This window comes from Eleutherodactylus coqui, chromosome 1 (genome assembly GCF_035609145.1).
Source record: "Eleutherodactylus coqui strain aEleCoq1 chromosome 1, aEleCoq1.hap1, whole genome shotgun sequence".
Classification (NCBI taxonomy): Eukaryota; Metazoa; Chordata; class Amphibia; order Anura; family Eleutherodactylidae; genus Eleutherodactylus; species Eleutherodactylus coqui.
In genome coordinates this window covers 468,784,437-468,799,059 of record NC_089837.1, presented here as the reverse complement: position 1 = coordinate 468,799,059, position 14,623 = coordinate 468,784,437, and positions in this window count along the sequence as shown.

Genomic DNA, 14,623 nt, shown 5'->3' with positions numbered 1-14,623 from the left:
GTGGTGGACTTTGCAGCGATATTCTGCTGGCGAAGTCCGTCACGGCCGTGGGCATGAGGCCCGATGGTCAAAACCAGGAAGCAAGCAGGATACAGAAAAGCAGTGGAACACTAAGAACCTTGTGTTCAGGCACCGTCCAGTCCCCAGGTGGCTACATTTTCATGGGTGATGCGAGTTGCAGCTGACAATATCGGGCGCAACTTGCATTGCACAGCACAATGCACTCTGTCTGCGTACGAGACACCGCACATTACACATCCTATTGTCATTCAAGACTTGCATGAAAATGGGACTTGCAGCAATATTTCAAACTTGGACTGTCAGTCCGAGTGAAAAATCGCTCACCTGAATGAACCCATTCAAATCAATGGATCCATTTTCCGCACAAGTTCTGTCCATGTCAAACAGGCCAGAACTTGTGAGAGTGAAAGTGGCTTAAAGCAGAGTGGGCCAGCCTGTTTGCCCCCTACCTACAGTCCTCGTGATTTAACCATTGGCGATTAGTAAGCTTAGACCAAGATGGAGAATAATTGGTAAATAGAAGTAGTAGAGGTATGAGATAAATGAAGGTCACGCTGAGCTGGTGAGAAATAACACTAGAACATATCCTGCTGAGATCTGCACTCACAATGAATGCTTGGGCATTGCTCATGAGAGGGGAAGTTCAAAAACTGCTAACCTGATGATATACTTACTGTAAATGAAACTTCTGTATAACCACAATTTACATGGATTCTTAATGTGTTGCTATTTTGGAAAATTAAGTTTAATATGAAATTATTGTAATTTCTTCATATTTAAAGGGCCACTCCAGTGACTTTTTAAAAATTCATTCATTATGTAGCTATTCCCCGAGAATATATGTAAGCTAGTGTTACTTCGGGTAGTTATTCCTTTCTGTCTGTAACTCCCATACTCTTTTTTCGTCAGATGGTAATGGGATCTCAATTCTCACCAGCTCAGATCTGCTTGGCGTTATGGATTCATTTTCTAGTCAGATGCTCAGTCTGTGTTGTGATGTTACTTAATCCTACCACAGAAACTGTGTTGAGGGAGACACAGACACTCCTGTAACAGTTACTGATGATCACACAGCTCCTGTCACACAGTTAGAATAAAGGAGACCAGAGCTTATCCTCCTAACTGTATGCTTACGGTTTGTAGTTTATTTATAAGAATATAGGAGCTAATAATAATTGAACTGTCCCCTCAGCAGGCAAAAATGGTAAAGCCTCAGCTAATGCTGTGTTGATGTATCATTGGATAGATGGAAGACATAAGGTAAAAAATCTCAGCCTCAAGATGGTGTCCGATAAGCATCAGACAGGGGGCTGCACTGCAGGAAAGTCACTGCAATACACATAGGAGACCTCCAAAGTGTGACAGGCAAACAGGTGAGGGGGGCAGAGATGGAAAAATGAGTGGCCTATTAAGGGTGAAGAATCATAAAGTTGGCTGCTGTTTTTACTGATACAAATGTTTAAAAGGACTGCAACTGAAATAACATATAAGGGACTCAAAATCACACTTTTATTTAAGTTTACAACACATTTTAGAGACTTTATGTAGCTGCTATTTCCTTACCATTTGAGCTGGTGCAGTTATTCTGAACTAAATGAGAGAATACTGTGAGCTCCCCAGTAATTAACGGGACCTCCAGTCTCAGGATAAAAATTGTCCAGGATTCAGAGGGTGGGAATTATATTACCTGGTACCCTCTTCTATGTGCATACCACAAATCCAAATTTTCCTGGGGCTCCTTGGTGAACTTCCAACATCGCTGTACACCTTCTAAGACTACTCAATGCAAACTTGTGCTCACAATAGCAGCATGCAATGTCTGACTACTGATGCACAATGTGAATTGAGAAATCTAAGAAGCTGTATGGCCATGTTGGAAGACTGCCGAGGGGTACTAAGAAAAGACAGATTTGCAGCAGTATGCACATAGAGAAGGACAACTGATAATATAACTCCCCTACTCTGGTGCTTGGTCAGATTTTGACTGGAGTGTTGCTTTAAATGAGAGTTTCCCATTTTATAATTTGGGGCATACAGCTCAATTAAGTATTTCTATGCTCTTAAGACTCATGTCCACTAGAAAAATACAATCCACGCAGATTTATGCTGCAGAGTTCCGCAGCGGATGTGCTTAAAAATGGTATTTAAATTGTATTTTTTGCCTGCAGGAGAGCGCGGATGGCAGACTTTTTCACATGCGGATGCATTTTAGGAAATTCGCGCGTGAAAAAACCCGCAGGTGAAGTCCAACCCCTAGGCAAACCCAAAATCAATATCCAGCTCACCAGCCAACACTCACCAGCCATTTTACTTTGCTTCCGGCATTGAACAGAGAAGGATGGCTCTCACAACCATTGCTAAAAAAAGTTCAGGAGGAGCACCAAGATTTGGCGCCAGTACGCAAAAAACGGCACTTGCTCGGCGTTTCGTTGAATGTGCCTTCGGAATTCTCTCCAGTAAATGGAGAGTGTTCCTGGGAACAATTCAAATGGAACCTGAAAATGCGTGCTCGGTGGTTAAAGCCGCCGTGGTCCTGCATAATTTTTGCTGAAGCAACGACGCTGGTTGGACGTTTGCGGATGGTCAACTGCCCACAACTTCAACTATTGGTGCTGGTGACCAGAACCAAGCGATAGGGCCTTCAGATTAGAGACCAGTTTGCGGACTATTTCCCGAGTCCAGAGGGAGCAGTTCCGTGGCAGCTGGCCTCTATTTGTTGAGCCTGAGGATCAGTACTTTCCAAACCGTGAAGTTGTTTTTTTTTTCCCCGGCCCAAATTTTTTTAGTTAGTGTGTTTTTCTGTTTTAGTTAGGGACTCGCAAGCTAATGAGCGAGCTCAAGTAATGTGGTCAAAGGTGGCTGTCATAACTAATGTCATTTAGCTGACTTTGGCCATATTATGAATCAATACCTCATTTTTAACTTGCAATAGTATGGGAAAATATTTACACATTGTAAAATAAAAAAAACATTTCATGAAAACCTGCTTCTTTGTCTTTTTTATATTTACATATGTTGTTACAGTGTGTGATGCAGCTGACAGTCATTCTATGGCACACCATTGTCACAGCGAGTGCTCTATTGATTTACTTTGGTAGCTGCAATCGTTGGCTAGCCAAGCAGAGACATCACTTTGTGGAGGCGGGATCTACAAAACCGGCACCCGCAAAGAAATGTTCTGCCTCTGAATGGAGAGTAAATTGTGGTATTCCACGAGAAAACAACGATTCATTGCCTACATTGATGATAGGCCATCAATAGTCTTTCAAGAAATAACACCAAAATACAGCAAAGCAAACACAATGTGACATTTAACAGTTAAAAATATTCAAGGGAATGGTAAAAAAGGGGAAGCAGGAATCTTAGATATTTTTTATTTTGTAAAATATTCCTTTGAATAGAACATTTTTTTATTTATTTAAAGGGTTAAACCATTTTTCAATCACAAAACATTTGCTCCAAACTTTAAACAAAATTAAAATAAAAAAAAAAATCACAAGTTATGGTATTGTTGCTCCCCCCTCGGTACTGCTATGCCCCCGAGGGGTGAATGGCAATTCGTGGGTCCACTCTGAAGGCACTCTGCCAAAATGTGTGGGGGTGGAGGGCCATGTACTGGGGCCTGCCTGTTCTGGGCCTTGCTGGCCATAGGAGAAATTTTGTTGATGGTGCCGCCCATAAATAGGTGCTTGTGGAGGTGTGGGTGGTGGTGGAGGAGGCTGCCTGAATTGGTCAATGTGCAAATGCAGCTCAAATGGCAAGTTTGGTGGGGTTGACATTTGTAGGAGGTACGACAAGTACTCCTGAGTGCTCAGCCTCAGCTCATCAGGCATTGCCTGTAAAGAGGAGGAAACAAATTGACCATAGGCATCTATTGGATGTAGTGGTTGATTTATTTTTTGGACCATCTCCAGCACCTCAAGTTGTATTTTTTCTTTATTCGTTTGCCGACCCTGCCCTAGCAGTTGCGGCAGCCTCTGCGGCCGAGGGCCTGCCCCTTCATTTGCTTGCAGTAGACCTGCTACTTTCCTCTGATTGCTGCTCCCCTGTATCCTCCGATAACAGTGTGGTTGGAGAGTCTATAGATCCCGGTAAGGGGCTGCTATCTACCGACGGTCTCGCCACACTTTGCAAGTTATCACTTGACCTGTGGAGAAGACATAAAAAATTATGAAATAAAGATATAAAAATCCCTTACGTGGGACAATCAGCGTTCCAAAAACCACATCAGCCCTGTAGTGTGAACAACAATAGCGATAATCCTCCCATCTAAAACATCCCTTTTTTTGGACATGTGTTAGTGCTATTGTTTAGTTACGGTCACATCTCCACTGTGCGCAACAGGTAGGACAGCGCCATGCAGTGGACATATTGCCTGTTCTGCTTTCCACCATCGCCACTTTTCGGGACTGCAAATGCTCCTTACGCCACTGATCTTTGGCGCTCCTCCACCTCTCCCTTCATTTGTCCCCTGCAACAGAGATTACGGGGGAAAAGAAAAATAATTATTTCGTAGCTATTAAACTACATATCATAAAGCTTCCAAAACTGCAAGCAAACATCCATGCATTGCAAGCATGTACACATGCATGCACCTGTGCAACCATGTGTGCATGCATGCAGCAGCACAACCATGCATCTATGCAGGCATGCAGCATGCATGAATGCTTCAGCATAAACATAAGTTAACACATGCATGAGCGCAAGCATGTGTCCATGGCATGCATGCCACAGCACCAACAAGCATGCATGCATGCAGCACGAACACAAGTGCCGGCATGCAACATTGCAAACTTGCATGCAATGCAGCACTTATGCAAATACACGTGCATTGTGCGCACACACAAACCTACATCCACACAGGCAAACATACATTCACGCATACACACATTTGCGCACACACACGCAGGCATGCACAAGCACATGCTTGTTAGAAGAGGGGGAATAAATTACTTACAAATACTTCTTCTTTTGTCTGTAGTTGCAGATGTCCTCTCTGCATCGTGAAGCAGCAGGGCCAGTTCCCCCCAGACCAGTTCTCTCTTATTTTTGTTCTTGTATTGCTCATCAGCAGGGATCCATATGCATGGATAATCTTCCATTAGGGTGACCAGCTTCCCTGTGTCACACATTCTTTCACAAAAGCTTTGGAGAACTCTCTCCAAAATGGCCGCTGGTGTTGTTATTTTTCTACTATTTCCCCACCTCCCAGTTCTTTCACACACCTCCTAGGCTTTTCCCCACTTACAAATCCGCAGTGTATCCGCAAATGTGGATATCCGCACCCACAGAGATCAACGGGGCCGATCCACACGGAATCCGCACTAAGGCCTCATGTCCACGGGGAAAATCAGGCCCACTACGGATTTCCATGGAGAATCCGCAGCGGGTCCCTCCTGCCCCGCGGACATGAGGGATGAAAATAGCAATTACTCACCTCTCCGCACACTCCGGATCTTCCCTTCTTCGTGGCTTCATCTTCTCTCCGTCACGGCTGGATCTTCTTTCTTCGGCCCGGCGGATGTGCACGGCACGTCGGTTGCGTGCCGCGCGCATGCGCCGGCCCGAAGAGAAAAGATCCGGCCGCGACGGAGAGAAGATGAAGCCGCAAAGAAGGGAAGATCCGGAGTAGGTGAGTATATTCTGATTTTGGTCTCCCACGGATCCGGACGGCTTCCATAGGTTTCAATAGAAGCCTGCGGGAGCCGTCCCCGTGGGAGACCCGCACGAAAATGGAGCATGGTCCGTATTTTTTCAGGCTTCATTTTTAAAAAAATCACTTTTATTGACCATCCGCGGGTATTTATCTACCCGCGGGTGGTCAATGCATCCCTATGGGATGCGGATCTGCATGCGGGTGATCCGCTGCGGATTTAAAATAATCTTTTGCCCGTGGACATGAGGCCTTAAATGGAGCATGTCACGGTTTTTTTTCCGTGCGTGAAAAATGCAAATCAATTAAAATGCCATTCGCAGGTGCAAAATTCAATTTAATTGACCATGGATGGCCAATGATTCCCTATGGACAAAATTGAATGCTGATTCCGCAGCGGAATCCACAATTGCATTTTGCTAGTGGTCATGAGGCCTTAGTGTTTAGTATGTTTATAAGCAGCAGCAAGTACTATAAAAAGCATATATTTAATCTATCTCATCTCAGAATGGTGGCAGGAATGACGGGTTTAATGATCGGTCAGTAGGCAGATAGTGTTGAAGATAAAGAAAAGTATCCAGTCATTACATAAGGGCTTATGCATATGGTAGAGCTGTAGCATGGAGTCTATGTTGGAGCATACAAAATATGACAGAATAAACTTCTGCATGCCGCTGTATAAAATCTAAGCTATATAAGGGAACACAAAAAGCCTCATGTACCTTTATTGGAGCCCTAAGTACAGCTCTCACTTAATTCTATACTGATAGAAACTCTGCAGGATGCCAGTGATAGTCTGGCAATTGTAGATTGGAAATGTAACAAGGAAGTAGAAGACTGGTTGTATTGTAACTTGTAAACTTGCATTATTTATGCTGGTTTCACCTCCAGTCGGCGGTTCCATTACAGATGCGTCTGCAAATACCGCTTTTTCTTCCAACCGAAAGCCGGCCAGCTGGATGGAAAGTGGGCAGATCATAGCCAATGGGGCTTGCCTGGTGCTGTTCGGCCGCGAGGCTTCACCTGCTCCCCGAATGCAGAAAGAAAGTGGAATCTCAAGCGCAGATGTGAAAGCACTAGAGATGAGCGAGCACCAAAATGCTCGGGTGCTCGTTACTCGGGACAAAAATTTCGCGATGCTCGAGGGTTCGTTTCGAATAACGAACCCCATTGAAGTCAATGGGCGACCCGAGCATTTTTGTATATCGCCGATGCTCGCTAAGGTTTCCATTTGTGAAAATCTGGGCAATTCAAGAAAGTGATGGGAACGACACAGCAACGGATAGGGCAGGCGAGGGGCTACATGTTGGGCTGCATCTCAAGTTCACAGGTCCCACTATTAAGCCACAATAGCGGCAAGAGTGGGCCCCCCCGCTCCCAACAATTTTTACTTCTGAAAAGCCCTCATTAGCAATGCATACCTTAGCTAAGCACCACACTACCTCCAACAAAGCACAATCACTGCCTGCATGACACTCCGCTGCCACTTCTCCTGGGTTACATGCTGCCCCCCCCGCCCCCCCACACGACGCAGTGTCCACAGCACACACCAAAGTGTCCCTGCGCAGCCTTCAGCTGCCCTCATGCCACACCACCCTCATGTCTATTTATAAGTGCATCTGCCATGAGGAGGAACCGCAGGCACACACTGCAGAGGGTTGGCACGGCTAGGCAGCGACCCTCTTTAAAAGGGGCGGGGCGGTAGCCCACAATGCTGTACAGAAGCAATGAGAAATCCAATCCTGTGCCACCTCCATCAGGAGCTGCACACGTGGGCATAGCAATGGGGAACCTATGTGCCACACACTATTCATTCTGTCAAGGTGTCTGCATGCCCCAGTCAGACCGCAGTTTTTTATAAATAGTCACAGGCAGGTACAACTCCGCAATGGGAATTCCATGTGCACCCACAGCATGGGTGGCTCCCTGGAACCCACCGGCGGTACATAAATATATCCCATTGCAGTGCCCAGCACAGCTGATGTAATGTCATGTTAAATGCAGGTGGGCTTCGGCCCACACTGCATGCCCCAGTCAGACTGGGGTTCTTTAGAAGTGGACACATGCAGTTACAACTCCGTGTGGACCGACAGCATGGGTGGGTGCCAGGAAGCCACCGGCGGTACATAAATATATCCCATTGCATTGCCCATCACAACTGAGGTAACGTCCGATTAAATGCAGGTGGTCTTCGGACCACACTGCATGCCCCAGTCTGACCGGGGTTTTTAATACATAGACACTGGCAGGTACAAATCCCTAATGTGAAGTCCCTGTGGACACACAGCATGGGTGGCTCCCTGGAACCCACCGGCGGTACATAAATATATCCCATTGCAGTGCCCATCATAGCTGAGGTAATGTCATGTTTAATGCAGGTGGGCTTCGGCCCACACTGCATGCCCCAGTCAGACTGGGGTTCTTTAGAAGTGGACACATGCAGTTACAACTCCGTGTGGACCGACAGCATGGGTGGGTGCCAGGAAGCCACCGGCGGTACATAAATATATCCCATTGCATTGCCCTGCACAGCTGAGGTAACGTCAGATAAAATACAGGTGGGCTTCGGCCCACACTGCATGCCCCAGTCAGACCGGGGTTTTTATTACATAGACACAGGCAGGTACAACTCCCTAGTGTGAGGTCCGTGTGGACCGACAGCATGGGTGGCTCCCTGGAACCCACTGGCGGTACAAAAATATATCCCATTGCAGTGCCCTGGACAGCAGAGCTAACGTCTGATTAAATACAGGTGGGCTTCGGCCCAAACTGCATGCCCCAGTCAGGCTCGAGTTTTTTATAAGTATACACAGGCACGTACATCTCCCTAAAGGGAAGTGCATGTGGACCGACAGCATGGGTGGGTCCCAGGAAGCCACCGGCGGTACATAAATATATCCCATTGCAGTGCCCAGCACAGCTGATGTAACGTCAGCTTTAATGCAGGTGGGCAAAAAATTAATTGGATTACACTGTAGGCGAGGGCCCAAAAAAATTGGTGTACCAACAGTACTAATGTACCTCAGAAAAATTGGCCATGCCCAACCAAGAGGGCAGGTGAAACCCATTAATCGCTTTGGTTAATGTGGCTTAATTTGTAACTAGGCCTGGAGGCAGCCCAGTTAAAATAAAAATTGGTTCAGGTGCAAGTTTCAACGCTTTAATGAGCATTGAAACGTATAAAAATTGTTTACAAAAATTATATGACTGAGCCTTGTGGGCCTAAGAAAAATTGCCCGTTCGGCGTGATTACGTGAGGTTTCAGGAGGAGGAGCAGGAGGAGGAGGATGAATAGAATACACAGATTGATGAAGCTAAAAGGTCCCCGTTTTTGATGGTGATAGAGAACGATGCTTCCATCCGCGGGTGCAGCCTACGTATTGTTTAGGTATCGCTGCTGTCCGCTGGTGGAGAAGAGAAGTCTGGGGAAATCCAGGCTTTGTTCATCTTGATGAGTGTAAGCCTGTCGGCACTGTCGGTTGACAGGCGGGTACGCTTATCCGTGATGATTCCCCGAGCCGCACTAAACACCCTCTCTGACAAGACGCCAGCCGCAGGACAAGCAAGCACCTCCAGGGCATACAGCGCGAGTTCAGGCCACGTGTCCAGCTTCGACACCCAGTAGTTGTAGGGGGCAGAGGCGTCACGGAGGACGGTCGTGCGATCGGCTACGTACTCCCTCACCATCCTTTTACAGTGCTCCCGCTGACTCAGCCTTGACTGGGGAGCGGTGACACAGTCTTGCTGGGGAGCCAGAAAGCTGTCAAAGGCCTTAGAGAGTGTTCCCCTGCCTGTGCTGTACGTGCTGCCTGATCTCCACGCCTCCCCTGCTACCTGGCCCTCGGAACTGCGCCTTCGGCCACTAGCGCTGTCGGATGGGAATTTTACCATCAGTTTGTCCGCCAGGGTCCTGTGGTATAGCATCACTCTCGAACCCCTTTCCTCTTCGGGTATGAGAGTGGAAAGGTTCTCCTTATACCGTGGGTCGAGCAGTGTGTACACCCAGTAATCCGTAGTGGCCAGAATGCGTGTAACGCGAGGGTCACGAGAAAGGCATCCTAACATGAAGTCAGCCATGTGTGCCAGGGTACCTGTACGCAACACATGGCTGTCCTCACTAGGAAGATCACTTTCAGGATCCTCCTCCTCCTCCTCCTCAGGCCATACACGCTGAAAGGATGACAGGCAAGCAGCATGGGTACCCTCAGCAGTGGGCCAAGCTGTCTCTTCCCCCTCCTCCTCATCCTCCTCCCCCTCCTCCTCCTCCTCCCCCTCCTCCTCAGGCCATACACGCTGAAAGGATGACAGGCAAGCAGCATGGGTACCCTCAGCAGTGGGCCAAGCTGTCTCTTCCCCCTCCCCCTCCTCCCCCTCAACGCGCTGAGATATAGACAGGAGGGTGCTCTGACTATCCAGCGACATACTGTCTTCCCCCGCCTCCGTTTCCGAGCGCAAAGCGTCTGCCTTTATGCTTTGCAGGGAACTTCTCAAGAGGCATAGCAGAGGAATGGATACGCTGTTCATAGAGCCTGGCCAACATGTGGAGTGTAGAGTTCCACCGTGTGGGCACGTCGCACAGCAGTCGGTGCACTGGCAGATTAAACCGATGTTGCAGGGTGCGCAGGGTGGCAGCGTTCGTGTGGGACTTGCGGAAATGTGCGCAGAGCCGGCGCACCTTTCCGAGCAGGTCTGACAAGCGTGGGTAGCTTTTCAGAAAGCGCTGAACCACCAAATTAAAGACGTGGGCCAGGCATGGCACGTGCGTGAGGCTGTCGAGCTGCAGAGCCGCCACCAGGTTACGGCCGTTGTCACACACGACCATGCCCGGTTGGAGGCTCAGCGGCGCAAGCCAGCGGTCGGTCTGCTCTGTCAGACCCTGCAGCAGTTCGTGGGCCGTGTGCCTCTTATCTCCTAAGCTGAGTAGTTTCAGCACGGCCTGCTGACGCTTGCCCACCGCTGTGCTGCCACGACGCGCGACACAGACTGCTGGCGACGTGCTGCTGCTGACACATCTTGATTGCGAGACAGAGGTTGCGTAGGAGGAGGAGGGTGGTTTAGTGGAGGAAGCATACACCGCCGTAGATACCACCACCGAGCTGGGGCCCGCAATTCTGGGGGTGGGTAGGACGTGAGCGGAACCAGGCTCTGACTCTGTCCCAGCCTCCACTAAATTCACCCAATGTGCCGTCAGGGAGATATAGTGGCCCTGCCCGCCTGTGCTTGTCCACGTGTCCGTTGTTAAGTGGACCTTGCCACTAACCGCGTTGGTGAGGGCGCGTACAATGTTGTGGGAGACGTGGTCGTGCAGGGCTGGGACGGCACATCGGGAAAAGTAGTGGCGACTGGGAACTGAGTAGCGCGGGGCCGCCGCCGCCATCATACCTTTGAAAGCCTCCGTTTCCACAACCCTATACGGCAGCATCTCCAGGCTGATAAATTTGGCTATGTGCACGTATAACAATTGAGCGTGCGGGTGCGTGGCGGTGTACTTGCGCTTGCGCTCCAACACTTGCGCTAGCGACGGCTGGACGGTGCGCTGAGAGACATTGGTGGATGGGGCCAAGGACAGCGGAGGTGAGGGTGTGGGTGCAGGGCAGGAGACGGTAGTGCCTGTGTCCTGAGAGGGGGATTGGATCTCAGTGGCAGGTTGGGGCACAGGGGGAGAGGCAGCGGTGCAAGCCGGAGGCGGTGAACGGCCTTCGTCCCACCTTGTGGGGTGCTTGGCCATCATATGTCTGCGCATGCTGGTGGTGGTGAGGCTGGTGGTGGTGGCTCCCCGGCTGATCTTGGCGCGACAAAGGTTGCACACCACTGTTCGTCGGTCGTCTGCACTCTCAGTGAAAAACTGCCAGACCTTTGAGCACCTCGGCCTCTGCAGGGTGGCATGGCACGAGGGGGCGCTTTGGGAAACAGTTGGTGGATTATTCGGTCTGGCCCTGCCTCTACCCCTGGCCACCGCACTGCCTCTTCCAACCTGCCCTGCTGCTGCACTTGCCTCCCCCTCTGAAGACCTGTCCTCAGTAGGCGTAGCAAACCAGGTGGGGTCAGTCACCTCATCGTCCTGCTGCTCTTCCTCCGAATCCTCTGTGCGCTCCTCCCTCGGACTTACTCCAATTACTACTACCTGAGTGATAGACAACTGTGTCTCATCGTCCTCCTCACCCACTGAAAGCTCTTGAGACAGTTGCCGGAAGTCCCCAGCCTCATCCCCCGGCCCCCGGGAACTTTCCAAAGGTTGGGCATCGGTCACGACAAACTCCTCCAGTGGTAGAGGATTCGGAACCATTGCTGCCCATTCTGAGCAGGGGCCTGAGAACAGTTACTGGGAGTCTGCCTGCTCCTCAGAATGTGTCATTGTAATGGAGTGAGGAGGCTGGGAGGAAGGAGGAGCAGCAGCCAGAGGATTCAGAGTTGCAGCAGTGGACTGCGCAGAACTCTGGGTGGTCGATAGATTGCTGGATGCACTTTCTGCCATCCACGACAGGACCTGCTCACACTGCTCATTTTCTAATAAAGGTCTACCGCGTGGACCCATTAATTGTGAGATGAATGTGGGGATGCCAGAAACGTGCCTCTCTCCTAATCCCGCAGCAGTTGGCTGCGATACACCTGGATCAGGAGCTCGGCCTGTGCCCACACCCTGACTTGGGCCTCCGCGTCCTCGCCCGGGTCCACGTCCACGTCCTCTAGGCCTACCCGTACCCCTCAGCATGGTGTATTACCAGTAGTGCAGAAACAGAACGCTGTAATTAAATGTGCCGCTTATTGGCCTGTGGTTGGAGGCTGACTTCGCTTACGGAACGCACAGCAGAGCCAGGAAAGAATTTTGCACAAGCCTGCTGTAACATTTAGCTGGCTGCGTATTAATTAGGACTACTACCACCAGCAGAGACGCAGTACACTCAGGACGGTCACAGGCAGCCCAAATAGAATGTTTTTTCCAAAATTTTTTGGGAAAAGCCCACTGCCTATATAGACAGTATATCTCTTTCACTGTCCCTGCGTCACCACTACTGGCCCTGGACTATGTAAAATTACTGCAGACTGTTTCCCTCTGGACAGGATGACAGCGGTGATGTAACGGCCAACGCAGAGCCAGGAAAGAATTTTGCGCAAGCCTGCTGTAACACTTAGCTGGCTGCGTATTAATTAGGACTACTACCCCCAGCAGAGACGCAGTACACTCAGGATGGTCACAGGCAGCCCAAATAGAATGTTTTTTCCCAAATTTTTTTGGAAAAGCCCACTGCCTATATAGACAGTATATGTCTCTCACCTTTTTCACTGTCCCTGTGTCAGCACTACTGGCCCTATACTATGTAAAATTACTGCAGACTGAGGACGCAATGCTCTACACGGCCGATATACCAAAAAAAAAATAAAATGTGCAACACTGCAAAAAGCAGCCTCAACAGTACTGCACACGGTAAGATGTGGCCCTAAGAAGGACTGTTGGGGTTCTTGAAGCCTAAAATCACTCCTAACACTCTCCCTATAGCAGCTCCGGCACCAGCAGCACTGTCCCTGAACTATGTCAGAATGCATCTGAGGCGAGCCGCGGGAGGGGCCGATTTATATACTCGCGTGACACCTGATCTCGCCAGCCACTCACTGCAGGGGGGTGGTATAGGGCTTGAACGTCGCAGGGGGAAGTTGTAATGCCTTCCCTGTCTTTCTATTGGCCTGAAAAGCGCGCTAATGTCTCAGAGATGAAAGTGAAAGTAACTCGAACATCGCGTGGTGCTCGCCTCTAGTAACGAGCATCTCGAACACGCTAATACTCGAACGAGTATCAAGCTCGGACTAGTACGTTCGCTCATCTCTAGAAAGCACCCTTATCCTTCCTATATAGGCAGAAACCCTGCTGAAATCGATTTGTTTGAGATAGGCATTGCATCTGAGAGATGACCCAAAACTGGTCACTCCACTACCTTCATAACTACTTCCTACTAGGGGGACCTTCTAAGGCCTCCTTCCCACGAACGGATTTACGCCGCGTAAATTTGCGGCAAAAATCCGCTGCGTGGCCCCCTGCTATTAGGTTCTATTGAACCTAATAGCACAATGCTCACGATGCGTAATTCCACCGCGGAATTACGCACCGCGATTTCTCCCGTCCTCACCCGCAGCATGCTCTATTTGCTGCGGGTGAGGACGGGCTGTACGCGCTGACGGCTTCCATTGCAGTCAATGGAAGCCGTCCGTTCACGCTGTCTCCCGCTGTAACCAGCGGGAGATAGCGTGAAAAAACGCTTCCCCACCTACCGCCGCAGCGTAATTTGACGCGGCCGGCGCGTCACGTGAAACTGACGGCCGCGTCACGTGACGCGGTGGGCGTGTCACACAACGCGACGGCGGTGGGCGGGGAAGCGTTTTCACGCTATCTCCCGCAGGTAAGTATAGGGGCTCTGGGGGGGCGCCGTGACGGGCTTCACTGCGTAATATTACGCGGCGGAGCCCGTCACGCTCGTGGGAAGGAGGCCTAAAGCATACTTGTTGTTAAAGTTATGTATAAATATAAATGTATGATACCTTGTAATATATCTTGTAGACTGTAAGGCCTGAGCGTATGCTACTGTGTATTACGCATGCAGTTTCTGCGTGAATCATATGCAGTTCCAATCCTCCATAGGCTTATTGTGCTGCTCACACAAAATACGCCTGTCAAAAAATTGCAGCATATTCTATCTTGGTGCGTATTACACATGCATTCATGCCAAGATAGTGAATGGGTATTGGCGCTACGCAGCAAGTATGAATGTTGTTGCGTTTTGAAATGATGTGTTGTTTGATAATGTTTTCGATTTTGAAAGGTTTTAGAAGTGAAAACAGGAACCTGTAGGCTGTTTTCACATCTGTGTTGGGGGTTCCGTATTCCTGCTCCGTTATGGGAACAGGAAAGGGGATCTCCTGGCCGAATGGATCTGTCTTATGATAGAACTAAACAGT